A 16,228-nucleotide genomic window follows, 5' to 3' on the forward strand; every position below is an offset into this window, starting at 1 on the left:
CAGGTGGCAGCAGGCCCCAGGGTTCCTGGCTTTTTTTGGAGTTACCCAAGGCCTGGTACTGTAGGCAGCCATCCTGGGTTCACAGCGTGGACTTTCTGATGTGCCTCCCAGTCTAGCATAGGCAGCAAACAACTTAGGATTGCTTTGTAGCTCCTACCAGCTAGGAGGGGGTAGGAGGGGGCCAGTCACAGGCAATGGCTGACCCGGGCTTGCACCAGAGCTCCTCCCAAGAGGCCCCAGAACTGACATACTTGGAGGTTGGCTTCAGACCACAGCAGAGCACCACTCAATTAGCCCCACAAGCAGCACACACAAAGAATGGTCTCAACAGGCAGCAGAGCCTGCTGGGTGAATCCCATGCAGTGGGGTAAGGCTTCCACACAGCAGCCTGTAAGCTGTGAATGTGGCCAAACCCCACAGCCAGTTTGCCTGAGGGTCAATCCCACCCACTGATATGCCGATAACAATCAAGGCTCAACTATAACAGAAGAGCACACACAACCCACCCAAAGGACACTGCTGGAGCACCTGAAACAGGTGACAAGGAATACTGTGCCACTAGGCCCCACAGGACACTTTCTACATAAGATCACCCAGCCAAAAATGGGAGACATAGCATATCTACTAATACATAGAAACAGAGAGGCAGCCAAAATGAGGAAACAAAGAAATGTATCCCAAATGAAAGAACAGGAAAAAAATCCAGAAAAGAACTAAATGAAATGGAAGCAAGGCACCTACGAGAGACTGAGTTCCAACAATTGTTATAAGGATGCTCAAGGAACTTAGTGAGAACTTTAATGAAGAGATAGCAAGCATAAAAAAAAAAAAGGACATAGAAACTACAAAAAACAACCAGTCAGAATTGAAGAATACAGTAAGTGAAATGAAGAATTCACTAGAAAGAATCACCAGCAGACTAGATGAAGCAGAGGATCAAATCAGTGGTTTGGAAGACAATGTATGAGAAAACACCCAATCAGAACAGCAGAAAGAAAAAAGAATCCAAAAAAATGAAGAGAGTTTAAGAGACCTCTGGGACATCAAGCATAACACCATTCACATCATCAAGGTACCAAGAGAAGAAGAAAGAAAGCAAAGGGTTGAGAACATATTTGAAGAAATAATGACTGAAAACTTTCCCAACCTGGAAGTACAGAGTCCCAAACGGGATGAACACAAACAGGCCCACACCTAGACACATTGTAATTAAAATGGCAAAGATTAAAGACAAAGAGAGAATCCCAAAAGCAGCAAGAGAAAAGCAACTAGAAACTTAATGAGGGAGCTCCCATGAGATTGTCAGATGATTTCTCAACAGAAAGGAGGCCAGGGGTGATTGGCAGGAAATATTCAAAGTGATGAAAAGTGAGGATCTACAACCAAGATTACTCTATCCAGCAAGTCTATCATTTAAAATCGAAAGTCAGATAAAGAGCTTTCCAGACAAGAAAAAGCTAAAGGAGTTAGTTCATCACCACCAAACCAGTACTACAAGGAATGTTAGAGGGACTTCTTTAAGACAGAGAAAAAAAAAGATCAAAATTATGAATAATAAAATGGCAATAGCTACATATCTATCAACAATTACTTTAAATGTAAATGGATTAAATGCTTCAATCAAAAGACACAGGATGGGCAAGAAAACAAGGCCCTTACGTATGCTGCCCAAAAGAGACTCATTTCTGATCAAAAGACACACAGACTGAAAGTAAAGGGATGGAAAAAGTTATTTCATGAAAATGGAAGTGAAAAAACAAACAAACAAAAAGCTAGAGTAGCAATATTTATACGAGACAAAATAGACTTTGAAACAAAGGCTATAAGAGGAGACAGAGAAGGACCCAATAATCTCAATTCAGAGTATTTATCCAAAGAAACCCAAGTTACTTCAAGGGGACGTGTGCATCCATATGTTCATTGCAGCATTGTTTACGATGGCCAAGATGTGGAAGCAGCCTGGGTGTCCGTTGATGGAAGAATGGATAAAGAGGAGGTGGTACATATATACAAGGGAATATTGCTGGGCCATGGAAGGGAATAGGTTCTTGCCATCTGTGGGGACATGGATGGACCTGGAGGATATTGTGCTGAGTGTAATAAGTCAGACAGAGAAAGACAGATGGAATGGGAGTTTACTTACATGTGGACTCTAAGAACAAAATTAACAAACAAAACAGAAACAAACTCATAGATACAGAGAGCATTTTGATAGTTGCTAGATGGGAGGGGTGTTGGGGGCATGGGTGAAAAAGGGGAAGGGATTAAGAAGTACAAATTGGTTGTTACAAATTAGTCATAGGGATGTAGGATGTAGCATAAGGAATATAATCAATAATATTGCAATAATTATGTATAGTGCCAGGTGGGTACTAGACTAGTCAGGAGGATCGCTTCTTAAATTACATAAATGTCTAACCACCATGCTGTACACCTAAAATTAATATAAAATAATATTGCATGTCAATTAAAAAAGGCGGCCTTGGGAAGAGCCCATCTCTGCCCTGCTAGAGGAGTCTGTCCTGAGCTGTACTCGTAGCCAGCTCTTCACAGTCACCCTCCTACTGGCTTAAGCAGTGAACTGCAAACACCTATGGCATTTCCAGCATCAACCACTGGGAGATCCAAACCCTCCTTCCTCGTGTCTGGTCCACCTCTGCTCCTTGATAGGTAAGTGGAGACCGAGACTGGCATGCATATGGGGGTGTCCTGGTAGAGGGAAGCAAGTACTCTGTGAGGTGCGGCATGGGAAAGGGACAGTAGGAGTCACCAAGAAAATGCTCAACAGAACTGTCCAGACCAGAATAACACCTCCCTTATAACCCCACCCGGTTAAAGAACTTTTCAAATTCTTTAATGCAGAGGGAGCTGGTTATTAATTTAGAACCCTACAATACTCGTATAGTATGCATGGCTTAATGTTGTGTCAGGGGTCCCCAAGACCCCTTCCAGGTTTAGCGATTTGCTAGAAGGACTCACAGGACTCAGCATATGGTTGCACTCATGGCTATGATTTATTACAGCAAAAGGAGACAGAGCAAAATTAGCAAAGGGAAAGGCGTACAGAAGAAGTCTGAAGGAAGCCAGGTGCACGCGTCCAAGAGTCCTCTCCTGGCGGACTCACACAGGATGTGCTTAATTGCTCCAGCAACAAGTTGTAATTAACAACACATATGAAGTGGTGCCTATCAGGGAAGCTAATTAGAAATTCAGTGTCTAAGGGTTTTCTTGGGGGCTGGTCATAGGGGCCATCCTATTGTAGCAAAATTCCAGACGCCCAGAAGAAAACCAGGTGTTCAGCGTCAGTCTCATCGTACAAACAGTACAGACACAGTGAGCTCCCCTTATCATGTAGGGAAAGTTTTATAGCAGTGTATGGAACAGTGTACTCGCCACATCCCCACATACCAGTCAAGGGCCAGCCTTGCAAGCAGGCCTTTCTAAGGAAAGCAGTCTCAGGTCTGTTATGTTAACTCCTGCACAGGGGTCTATCATTAAACCTAGGTTACCATATAGTAACACGATGAAGTTCTCAATCAAAAACACAGGTTCAAATATTATCAACTAATCCTTTGCTATCTTCTTAAAGTCCTAAGATAAAGCACTCCTGCAGGCAGTTGTGGGGATATGTCTTTCTACTGGGGGTCCCCCATCAAGATTCTAGTGTTCCAGGTGGCTATGCAGAACATAGGCTGTTCTGCACCCCCTGTCCCCCTTCTTCCACTGCCGTGCACTGTGACCCTTCACTGAATTGGGCTTTAAAGCAGACTGCCTGACTCAGACTGCTAACTCTTGTTCACAAACTGTCCCCTTTTCACCAAAATTAATCGTCATGGAAGTCCCAAGTCCTGGTTCCCAGGCCTGGAGGGGTCACACCCCTCACCCTGGAGAACCATCTCGGGAGACTCTCCTGGAGGCAGCAGTGCAGGGAGGCTCAGAAAGGAGCCCCTTTTTCTGAGCCATCGCAAGGCACCTCCACACCGGCTACCTCCCTTCTCCAAGCTGCAGTCTCCACCTCCACCTTTGATGATTGGGACATTATTTACTTATTTTTGTTTTTCGGAAATAAGCTGTTACCCCAACTCAGGCGGGTCACAGTGAAATTCTCTTTAGACCATTTCTCAAATAGCCTGTAATATATGAACTCAGCCAACCTAAAATCAACTTTGAATCTATACACTGGTTGCTCTTAGACACACAGAAATCCTAATCCCCAGCCCCATTTCACACAGTAATGACTTTGCCCAGTTTATTTTTCTTTTCTTGTTTCAAAGGAAAGAATTGAGGAAAGCCATGAGGGGAGACTAACCCTCCTGAGCCTACCTGGTTCAACCAGTCCATTCACGAAAGCCAAATTTGGGTGCCCCTCTACAATCAGAGCATTGCCTCAGTAGGCATTCCCCTTCTGGTTTTTTCCCTCCAAATTTAGAATCTGGTCTGTATGTGTGGGGGGCTGAGGGTGTTTCAGGACAAATGACATCACAGAGACCCATAGAAACAGATGTTCGGACTTTCTATGCTCCATGAACTCAGTTCTATGCCACCTACAGGATGGAAACTTGCCAGGCCATCCGGAGGGCGTTTCCAAGATGAGTGGGTGAGACTGCCCTGCTTTCCTTCCATTAAAACAGGAAGGGCCTGGGCTGGAACATGTTAGTGAGGACATCCAGAAATGGGCATGGAAAGCCAGGGCTCAAATCTGCAGTAGGTAAGGACTCCAGTCCACTGGGCAGATCTGTAAGCAGGATGCTGAAATAATTTTTCCGCTTCACTTCCCCCCTCCCCTACCTCTAGAAAGGCACAGGATATTTTTAGCAGGAAAAATAAATGTGCCATAAAAATGAACATAAAAATACCATATGGGAGACAGGGCACCCTCCCACTGGTTTCCGAGATCCTTGGAGTGACCATTAAATCAAACAGGCTTCAAAGCCAGTACTGACTGGAGGAGTGGGTCGACGCAGGTCAGCACTGGTCTGAAAGGAGCTGGGCCGGAGAAGAGAAAAAAGAAACTGGTCCAAAGAGCCCCATACATAATTAAGTGTGGGACTGGGTGAAAATCCACAGAGAACACCATGCGCCTCTTCTGTGATCTCAGAACCATTTTATTTGCCAAATCCAATGACCTTCTCTCCAGGCTCAGCTTCCCTGACCTTTCTGTGGTATTTGACACATTTCTTCTGTTCTTGGCCTGTGTGGAGCTGTCCTGTCTTCGTGTTTCTCCATATCTCTGCCTCAAGCTTCAGAGATCCAAAACCGAGGCCCTGATTTTCCTCCCCAAATCTGTTCAACTCTTGATCCCCCTCCGTTAAAGGCATTTCCAGGTCCCCAGGCCAAAGCTTTGAAGTCATCCCCGACTTCTCTCGCGCGCACTCCACATCCAATCTGTCAGCAAACCCTGTTCACTCAACTTTCCGAATATACCGAGATCTGACCACCTTTCACCACCTCCACTGCTCCACCCCCGCCACCCTCCCCACCGGCCCTGTCCAAGCCACCGTCCATTCTCACCCGGATTATTGCACTGGTTTCCCGATTCGTCTCCCCGCTTTGCCCTTGCCTCCTTTAAACCATAGACTTTCAATACAGAAATCAGACGGATATTGGTAAAATGAGAATCAGATGATGTCACTCTCTGCTCAAAGCCTTCCAAAGCCTTCCAAGCCTACTTTGAGGGGAAGCTGAAGTCCTGCCGATGGTCTCCAAGGCCTCCGGTGGTCTTTCCCCTGCTACACTCTCTTTTCTCTTCCTACTTAGCCCCTTAGTCACTCTGCTCCAGCCATGGGCTCTGTGCTGGTTTTCACCCTCACTGGGCACTCTCATCTCTGGGCCCTCGCTCTTGCTCTTCCGTCAGCTAGAAATGCTTTTTGGCCAGATGTCCTCACGGTTCATGCCTTCAATTTCTTCAGGTCTTGACTCAAATGCCATTTCCTTGGTCGCTCCATCTAAAGCTGCAACCATCTGACATTTTGGTATTCCCTTACTTCCTTTATTTCTCTCTTGAATGCTCACCACCACTGTCCTACTATCTTATTTATCTTGTTTATTATCTGCCTCCCCACTAGAATGTAAGCTCCGGGAGAGCAGATCTCTGTTTATTTTTTGTTTTCTTTTGCTGCTGCATATCTAGCAGAATCTTTAATTGAATAAATAGAACGAATGATTGAGTGAGTAGAGCTATGTGCTAAAATCCGCGACCACTGCTCATCTCCCTGCTCTAACGACGGACGCCGCTGCTGTCACAGCTTCCAGCTCATGGGAGCTCTCCTGAGCTGCTCACACCTGCTCCGATACTCGACTCTGCTGTTTTCTCCCCCAGCATGGATCTTACTTCTGATGGCTTAACTCAGTCTCTGCTCAAGTCGGGGGAACCATGACAAACCCCTCACAGCGATGCAGGGCAAGTGGCTCTGACAGACTCCAAGTCTCATTTGTAAAGTAGTTGCAAAAACACTGACTTCTGCTAGGTTGCTGTGAGGCGAGGATGAGGTAACCTGTCTATAGCATCTCTCTCTGTGTCTGATACAAAGCAGATGCCCAGTTAACACTGCTTCCCTTCCCTCACATGTTTGTGCCATTCCAAATGGTTCTGAGGGCGGCCACATTCTCCTGAGGGTCTCTCCAATCAGTCCCTTCACTGATCTAGCCTCCTTATCCACTGTTACACGATTTCTTCAGGTTATTCTCTGGTTCAAAGATCCACATGGTCCTTCTGAAGAGGGAATATTTCATTGAACCCAGCCTCACACAGTTAAGAACAAACCAAGTGAAACAATGTCATGTAATTAGCACAAGCCAGTTTCTTCCCAGGAACTGCTCGGTAGGCACCTGAGTGAAGGTGAGGGCCCAGCCCACCATGACCTGTGTGGCCAGTTTATCAGCTAGCACTCTGAGCCACATGTAGACCTCCGAGCTCCGCACGCTCTCCCTTGTCTCAGAGCCATTGTGAAAGCAGCCCCCTGAGCCCAGAATGCCTGTCATGTGTTTCCCTTCCCCCTCACGCATCGAATAACATCACCCCCTTCAGGACCCTTATGGCAAGCCCTTCTTTGAAAAGCCCACTGTGTTCCCTCCCCAAAGTGGCTTAGCTGCCCCTCTACTATGTTCCCAAAGTATCATAGGCTCACCCCAGCACGGCATGGACTATGCTAAGTGTCACATGCGTGTTTAGTGGTCTATCTCCCCTACCTTCACACTGTGGGTCCTTGAGGGCAGGGACCACGTCCTATTCATCCGCATGAACTGGTATCTGAGACACAATTTGGCACATGGTAGGTGATGAATAAATGCTTTTTGAATAAGTGAGCAAATGAGGCAGTGAAAAAATGGATGACTCACTAACTGGATGAAGAAATGCAACACCCCACCGGGCCACGTAGAGGTATGTGAAGGTATGAAGACACTGGAAAGACACACTTCTCAGAAACAGGACCAAGATGGCACCCCACCCCCCCCACCCCACCCCACTGGCCTTCTAGCCCGAGTGCCCTCCTCTTCTCCCTGCACACACTTGCTCTCCCCCTGCTGCCTCTCCCATCCTGGAGGCCTCCCTTTCCATCTGAGTGTCACTGACTCCCAAAGCAATGGTTCCCAGTTCTGTGCCAAACTTAAGATAAGCTTTTCTTGCCGGTGGCTTTTCTATTTGAAGTTTTACCGCCACCACTTTCTCCATGAGAGATCTCTTGTATCTCTGGATTTGGGGAGTGCCTGCATTCCCAGGAGCAAGCAACTCCTGTACTGGCTGCGTTCTGAACATCCCCCAACTGAAAGGCAACTCCTGCTGCGTGTTCTAGAAGGATTTGAGCAGATTTAGTGAAGGGAAATGCATCCCCTTTCCCCATGGAGATGTGGTATTTCACAGTGACAGAGGACAGAGAAGCAAAATTAAAGCTGTGTGCCTTGAAATATAGGAGAAAATACAAAAACCCAGAGCCTAGATGTGGAGGGCAGGAGACGGGGAACTCCTGGCCTCCAGCTCTTGGCTCAATCTTCTTCCAACCTTTGGCAAATACAACAAACTGTTGTTACATTAATGAAGAAAGATACTTATCAGTCAGATATCACTGCTGGAAATTATCCAGGGCCAATTGGAAGGCACATGGGTGGTGATACATTTTACAAACACGTTCTCATTAGCCTATGCCATTTCAGAATTCATTTGGGCTTCTTACCTTTCAATTCAACTCTTTTTCTCCAGAACCTGGCCTACATTTTAGAGGAAGACTTGTGCTTCCCACTCTTGTTTTATAGTGTTGACTGAAGCCATAAAGTCACTAGACCTGAGAGTTGGAAAGACCCTTAGGGATTATCTGGTCTAACCCCCTTGTTTTATGGGAGAGGGAAGTTTAACGTTGAATTTTATGAGGTCTATTTGTGTTGACAACATGATTGATTGCTCTGCTTCCAAGACGGAAGATTTGCAAGGGGAAGTTTTAAAAAAAAAAGTAGTGCTCTTCCTGAGGGGAGGAGCATAGAGTAACAGCTCTCACTACTGTAACTTTTCCCCTCCACACCCTGCACCGGATGTAATGCAGGGTCTCCCAACCTGGTAAAAAGCAACCACAGTGGGAATGGCTGTAGGAAGAGAGAAAAGCATTGAAATGTCAGAGGTCACTACCCATTCCTGAAGGTCATTTGGACTGGCAGAGAGGACTAAGGATTCCTGAAGCAATGTGTTTCATTAGTGGCACCCACTGTTCCCAAAGGGGGTTCCTCTCAGGGTTTCTGGCTTTTGGACCTCTTTAAATGAACGTGCTCCTGCATACTATAACTCTCCAACCCCCATCCCCATTGAGCAGGGACTGAATGTAGCCACAGAATTTTCTCTGGCAGTGAGGCATGGCTTGGTTTAGGAGCAGTATACACCTTACGCTGTGATGTCTGATGCTGGGAGGGCTGCAGCTTGGAATCGTTCTGGAAAAGGCACAAAGTTCAGAGCTAGAAAACCCAAATCAAAGCCTGTTTACAGAGCCAATGGAAATGGTCAGGAATGGAAAACCTGAGGTCAATGCTAATTGATTGGTGGTGAAGTACTGTATTGAGAAGGGTTGGGAGGCTGGGTGGGCGGGAAGAAGCACCATTATGGATCACTGATGCTGCATTTGGCTCAGGATGGGGAGCAGCAGCAAGCATGCTGTGTCTATTTACTTTTATTTTATACAAAAATTACATGTGTACAGTTTTAAAAGTCATATAGTGCTTCCAAAGTGTCTAATGTAAAACAGCAGTCCTCTTCCCGTAGTCTTGACAGCGGGCTCCTGCTCCTCCCTGAAGAAACTATGTTAACAAAACACAGGTTGTAGAGTGCTGTGAAAATTTAAAGGATGGGGATTATTATGTAGAAAAATTACAGGTGATTTGAGAGTGAAAGCAAGAAGCTATTGGCCCTAGATAAATCCATAGAAAATAACATATAAACCCACTTCTGTGAGCCATCCAGGGTGACAAAATGGTGGGTGGCTTGACTGGGAAGCACTACTCTTTCCCCATAGCAAAACCTTAAAATGCTCACTTACCTATCACCAAGAGAATAGGGTGGGGGCAATATCTCAGAGGTGTGTGCGTGTGTGCGTGTGTGTGTGTGTGTGTGTGTGTGTGTGTGTGTGTGTGTGTGTGGAGGGGGTCAGTCCAGTGCCTGGGGGAGAGGGGATTGGCTGAAGTAGTCCTAAAATCCTATTGTGTCCGGTCAGGTGATGAAACCAGTAGCCTACAATGGGGGCTGCAGCGCTGGTGGAGCAGGCTGCAGGCAGGGCCGCCACGGAGCCGGGCTGGGCAGTGCCGCCCATGAGGCAAAGGGAAGCCCTCTCTGTTCACTCCCTGGAGCCAGCACAGAGGCAAGAACCCAGGAGCAATCGGATGTGTGTGTGAAGGATTATGACTGTCCTTGTCACCCCCAAGGCTGTGACAGATTCCCTCCCCTGACGCTCCCCTGCCCCTGTGTGGGGGCCACAGCAGAGGCTGTGAATGATCCCACCAAGTATTTTTCTGTATGTTCTCAGATAATCGCCTGATTTTTCCCGTCTAGTCCTTAATATGGTGAGTTACATTGATTAATTTTTCAAATGTTAAACCAAACTTACATTCCTGGGATGAAATCCTCTTGGTCAGGATGTATTATCTTTTTATATATCATGGATTGATCTGCTAAAATATTAAGAATTTTTGTATCAAAAAAAAAGGAATGTTTGTATCTATGTTCATGGAGGATTTGGGGTTGTAATTTTCTTTCTTATAATGCCTTTGTCTGGTTTTGGTATCAGAATAGTGAGTGTAGCTTAAAGAATGAGTTGGAAAGGGTTTTCTTCTCTTCAATTTTCTGGAAGAGTTTGAGATTAGCTTTTCTTTCTTTCTTAAATATATGATAGAAATCACTGGTGATGCCATCTGAGCCTGGAGTTTTCTCTGTGCGAAGGATTCTAAGTAAAAATTCAGTTTCTTTAATGGTAATTGGGTCCTATGGGTTACCTATTTCTTCCTGAATGAGCTTTTGTTATGTCTTTCAAGGAATGGGTGCATTTCATTTAAATTGATGAATTTGTGTAGAGCTGTTCATAGTATTCCCTTATTCCTGCAATGTCTGTTGAAACTATAATTACGTAACTTCCTTTTTCTTGATATTGATAAATTGTGTCCTCTCTCATTTTGTCTTAATCAATCTGACTAGAGATTCATCAATTTTATTGATTTTTTTAAAGAACAACTGTTTGGTTTCATTTATTTTCCTTTGATTTTAAGGTTTAATTTATGCAACTTTTTCTACTTTTTAAGGTGGAAACTCACACCATTAATTTGAGAACGTTCTAACAAATTCCCTCCAAATCCTACTTTACCAGCATTCTACAATATTTTGTATGTGTTTTCATTTTCATTCAGTTCAGAATACTTTCTAATTTCACATTGACTTCTTTGCTCCTGAGTTATTCAGAAGTATGGCAGTTTCCAAATATTTGGAGGTTTTCCAGGTATTTTTCTCATATTGTTTTCTAATTTAATTTCATTATAGTCAGAGAACATACTTTGAATGAGTTGAATTGTTTTCAGTTTATTGAGGCTTGTTTTACATCTCACAATATTGTCTTAGTAAATATGTCCTGTGCACTTGAAAAGCTTGTTTATTATACTGTTGTTTGGCTAAGTGCTTTCTATATATAAATATATAAATAGTTTGGTTTACAGTGTTTATTATGTTTTTCAAGTCTTCTGTGTCCTTACAGATTTTCTACTTGTTTTGTTAGTTACTAATAGAGGATGTTGAAGCCTCTGACTATAATTGTAAATTCACCAATTTCTCCTTTTAGGTCTATCAGTTTTTTGTTTTGTTTCTTTTATATACTTGATGTATTTTGGTCCTCTTGTTACTTAGTGCAAAAACAATGAGAATTGTTATGTCCTGTGATGAAATGGTCCTCTTCATCTCTGCTAAGATTCTTTTCTCTGAAATCTACTCTGTCTGGTATTAGTATAGCCACTCCAGTTTTATTTTCATCATGCTTATCTTGGTGTATCTTGTCCATTCTTTTATTTTTAATCTATTGTTTCTTTATATTTAAAATGGGTTGCTTGCAGGCAGCACATAGCTAGGTATTGCTTTATTATCCAGTCTGACAATCTCTGCCTTTTAATTTGATTTTCATACCATTTACACCTTATGCAATTAGTTACATGCTTCCACCATACTGTTTAATATCTATTTGTCTCACCTGCTATTTGTGAACTTTTTCCTATTTTTTTGACTTCTCTTGGATTAACTGAATATTTTTATAAACCCATTTCTTTCTCCTTTGGGGACTTATTAGTTATAACCCTTGTTTCACATTTAGTAGTTGTTTTAGAATATATCGTAAACTTTAATTACCACAGTCTACCTTCAAATAATATTATTGTTTTATACATTTTATACACACACACACACACACACACACACACACACACACATACATAAAAGGGTTTCAGTCCATGTCTTAGTATTATTATACATCTTAGTATTAACCAAAGACTAAGCTGTTTTTCTATGTAGTTCTCTCCTCTCTGGAACTTGCGCCACAATTTCTAGCTCCCACAGACTCCCAGAAATCGTATCTCTGCTTGTCAACTCAGAGAGACCACTGTGTTTTCCTTGAGATGTTCAGAACATACCTCCAGGCAGAAAGCTACAGTGATTGTAAGACTCATCTCATTTGTTTCCCTTTCCTCTGGAATCACAGTGTTCTTAGTATCCAATATCTTTAAAACATTGCTCCACATATTCTGTTCAGTTTTTCCATTGTTTAAGGCAGGAGGGTAAATCTGGTTCCATGATATATTTTTAATGTTCTGTTGGTTTCATTTAACTAATATTTACAGAAGATTCTTGCACTCATGTCTATAACTGAATGTGACTCTGTATATATAAAGAGGCACATTTCCCTAATGAATATAAATACACACATGTGTAAATACAGAGATGTTATTTGGGCAGGACACAGCCGCACCATAACCTCATGGCACCCTTTCTCTTGTTAGGTGCCCATGGTGATTGGCTGGTGCCAAGTTCTGCTGTGGTTCACTTACTTAAATACCACCTTGTAGAACAAAATCTAATTCATCTGCAGTTTCAAGTATATTAGACTATAGTTCACAATATTCTTTTATTATTTTTAAATTCTATATGCATCTGCAGTTATTCTCTTTTCATCATTCTGCAGTTTGTTTCTTTATATGATCTCTCATTTTTCTTTACTGGTCTTTCCATAAGACTATCTTGTTTAGCTTTTCAAAAAGACAGCTTTTAATTTTGCTGATCTTCATTATTGTTTGTTGTTACTATTATTATATATTATACTATCATTTTTTTTGTTATTTACTTTGATTCTACCATTATTATTTCCTTCTTTCTGATTCCCTTAGTTTTCCTCTAATTTTCCTTTTCCTTCTTGACTCACACACTTAGCATTCCTGATAAATTGATTTAGGTTTATAAGTTTCCATCCAAATACTGCTTTAGCTAAATTTTGGCTTAAAACACTTTCAGTTTATTCTGTTTCCATAATATCTTCATGAATTTCTTTTTAATCTAAAGATTTAGTTGTTTGCTATTTCATATCCAGATTTAAGGGTTTTTAAAAAGTTATTACCAAGAACTGTGAAGAGTCTTGGATTTTTACCCTATTGTCCCAGTTTCAAAAATGCTGGCAAAAGACATGAGACTCCTGAATCACAAAGAACTTAATTACTTCATTTTCTCATTGGTTCCCCTTGCCTGCCAAGTCCCACGAGAGAGAAGTATATGTGGGTCCAGGAGGACACTGCACCTGCAGTGGGATGGAGTCACACTTAAAAGACCCTGAGATTAGGAAATTCCGATCTTTTACAAGGGGGCGTAAGCCAACCCACCCAGTCTTTGTCCCAGAGAGAGATATTATCTTTGTTTTAATGGACAGCAACGAACCTGCACTCTGCCAAGGAGGGAGATACTATCTTTATTTTCCAAGGGTGTTTGCTACATAAACATCCTTGAAAAGATAATCCAGACAAAAGCTGACAACGTCTCTGCTCAGAAGACACACAGAAACACAAGAGACCCATGGAGAATCGTTACCTAATAATTCTTCTTTTGTTATTTATTTCTAATATAATTGCATGCTGGTCAGAGAACATAGTCTGTGTGATATAGACCATTAGGACATTTATGGAGAAGATTGGGGAAGCTCTCTAAGAACCAGAGCACCACACATCACAGAACCTGCAGACCAACTCCATCCCATTTCCTTCACCAGGCATTGCCCTAATTCAGAATGTCTCCCTAAATTCTTGGAAAGAAGCAGGTTATCTCCAAAAGAAAATCATGTTCTTAGGTACAATCCACTGTCATTGAGGAAGCAAAGACCTGAGGGCAGTGAGTCACCATTCACGTGTTCTCACCAGATTCTCAACCTGGGGAAGTCTTGAAGCTGCCCTGATAGTCTCCTCACCTCCCCAACCTTTCCATTTCCCCACATGCACACCTGGCATCTGGGCTGCTCTTGCTAATTTCCATCTATAGAAGCGATGGAGCCAGAAAAGATCCTGCCAAAACAATGTGGAGGACAGGTAAGAGCAAAATGTTCCCTCCGTAGCTGTACCTACTGACCCACGATGCCCCATCCCAGGCGGCCACGAGGTTCTGCACCAGCTCACAACTGTCTTTGGTCTCCTTGTGGCCTTGTCAACGTTTTCATGTTAGTTCTGCAGACTCAGCCTCCTCTCTTCCTCAATCAATTTCTCAGCCCTGGCTGCATAGTCATTGGAACTGGGGAGTAGTTTTAAAAATAATGGTGCTTCTGGAAATAATTTTGCTTCTGGAGATTCTGATACAAGTGGTCCAAGGAGGGCCCCCAGTTATCAATAGTTTTCAAAGCTCAGGTAATTCTAATGTACATCAAAGGTTTTCAATCACTGTCTATAATTTCCTTTGGGATGATTTTGGAGAAGGGAACTCACAGTCCAGTTTTCTTAATTTTCCTGTCAGGAACTGGAAACTTGTATTTTAATGCTCAAATTGTTGGACTTACATACCTAATAAACAAATATTTTAAAAACAAATTATCTTGAAAATTTAAGCTGACTGTAATTTGATTAAATTCTCTTCAATCATTTAAAATGCAATTATGTATTTACTATGGCTGATTATTTTTGAACACTTTAAATGTCATAAAACATTCACAAATGCAGTCACTACAAAGCTTATTATTATACTTACACTTGAATGCATTCTAAAGGCTCAGAACAATGGACCTATTCATTTCTTTGATAATTTATGTGCTTGTTTTATACCTTCCTAGGGGATATTAGTATACTTATTTTAATATCTTCCTAGGGTTTCAGTAATATATTTTTATTTCTTCCCAGGGGTGGAGTAATGTTACTAGACCCAAAAGAAATGCTTAGCCCAGCCAAGGCTGCAGGGTCTGGGTTACTGGCTGATCCATTGTTGGTCTGGGGGCAGGACTCGTCATCGGGCGGCATTCACTTCTGACGCAACTGCAGCATGATTTTTAAGGTCACACCTTCACTTGGGTTTTATTTTTCTATAACCTGGTGTCTTTCAGGAAATGATGTAGTAATTTTAAAGTCTCACTTTGCCAGAATTATGAAACCCAATGTCCTATCAATATGATATATTGACTTGGTCCGTTACCTTTTTGAAGAATTCTGTATTCTTTGTTGGTGTTTTGTTAAAATGAGTAGGGCCATCTAGTGGTTTTATTTCCTGTGAGATGAGGCATTAGGTCTGGGGAGTATATCCGTCCTTTTTGGGACATTTGACTAATTTATCCTTTCGGAAGACCCTGCTTAACTTTTCTTCTATTTGGTAATTTTGTGTGATCACTGATCCTGATTAAGCGGCAGACCCTCTTTCCACAAATTATTATATGTTAATCCCAGTGCCAGCCAAACCAGTCTTCGTTTTTTCTGGCTGGGTCTTTTTTTTTCCTATATTATTACTCAGTTATATAATTTTATTTGTCCTCAGAAACAAATATGTTCATGTATATTTATGTAGTTTTATATTTAAAAAAGAGTAATTTAGTGGGAGAAACAAATTATCCATATATAAACAATGGCCATTTGCTGAAATCCATTAACAAGAAACAAATCCATAATTAGTTATCCATTTTTTGTATTACAGCTATATTTGCTACTCATTATGTTAACTTTTCTCTTTTGAGAATAATTATGAATCCATGATCTTTCATAGCCTCAACTTGCTCCAAGTAACCATAATAACAATAATATTTTGTGCTCAAATTATCACAGCTTGGTCAATGGAAACCCATAAATTGGGCCCTTTGGCCTTTTGATACTGCCTCTAACATTTTTTTTTTTTAATTTATTGGGACTTTTTTTTTTTTTAACATAAACTTCTTGCTTTCTGGTGACAACACACTATTCCAGGCTCATTCTGATCTTTTTTTCCCCTTTCCCAACATAAGGAGTCATCTGTCCTCCAGGCAGTCTTGGTTCCTTTTACTTGACAATTGTGTTGGAAGAGTGGGCATAGGAGGACGCATGTGAAACATGGGCAAAAGTTCCTCTACTGCTGTTGAGCCATTTGCATTGGAAGTTGTGACTTTAAAAAGTACCCCATGGTTTCCAATGATTTTTTTCAAATTTAAAGATGTTATATTTCTGTACTCTACTTTTATTATAGTAAATGGTGTTACACCCACTACTAAGATTTTTCTCTCCAGTACCAATAGCCAGTTCAATA

The sequence above is a fragment of the Rhinolophus sinicus genome, chromosome 3, assembly GCF_057876585.1.
Source record: "Rhinolophus sinicus isolate RSI-liver-muscle chromosome 3, RSI-T2T, whole genome shotgun sequence".
NCBI classification, from domain to species: Eukaryota; Metazoa; Chordata; class Mammalia; order Chiroptera; family Rhinolophidae; genus Rhinolophus; species Rhinolophus sinicus.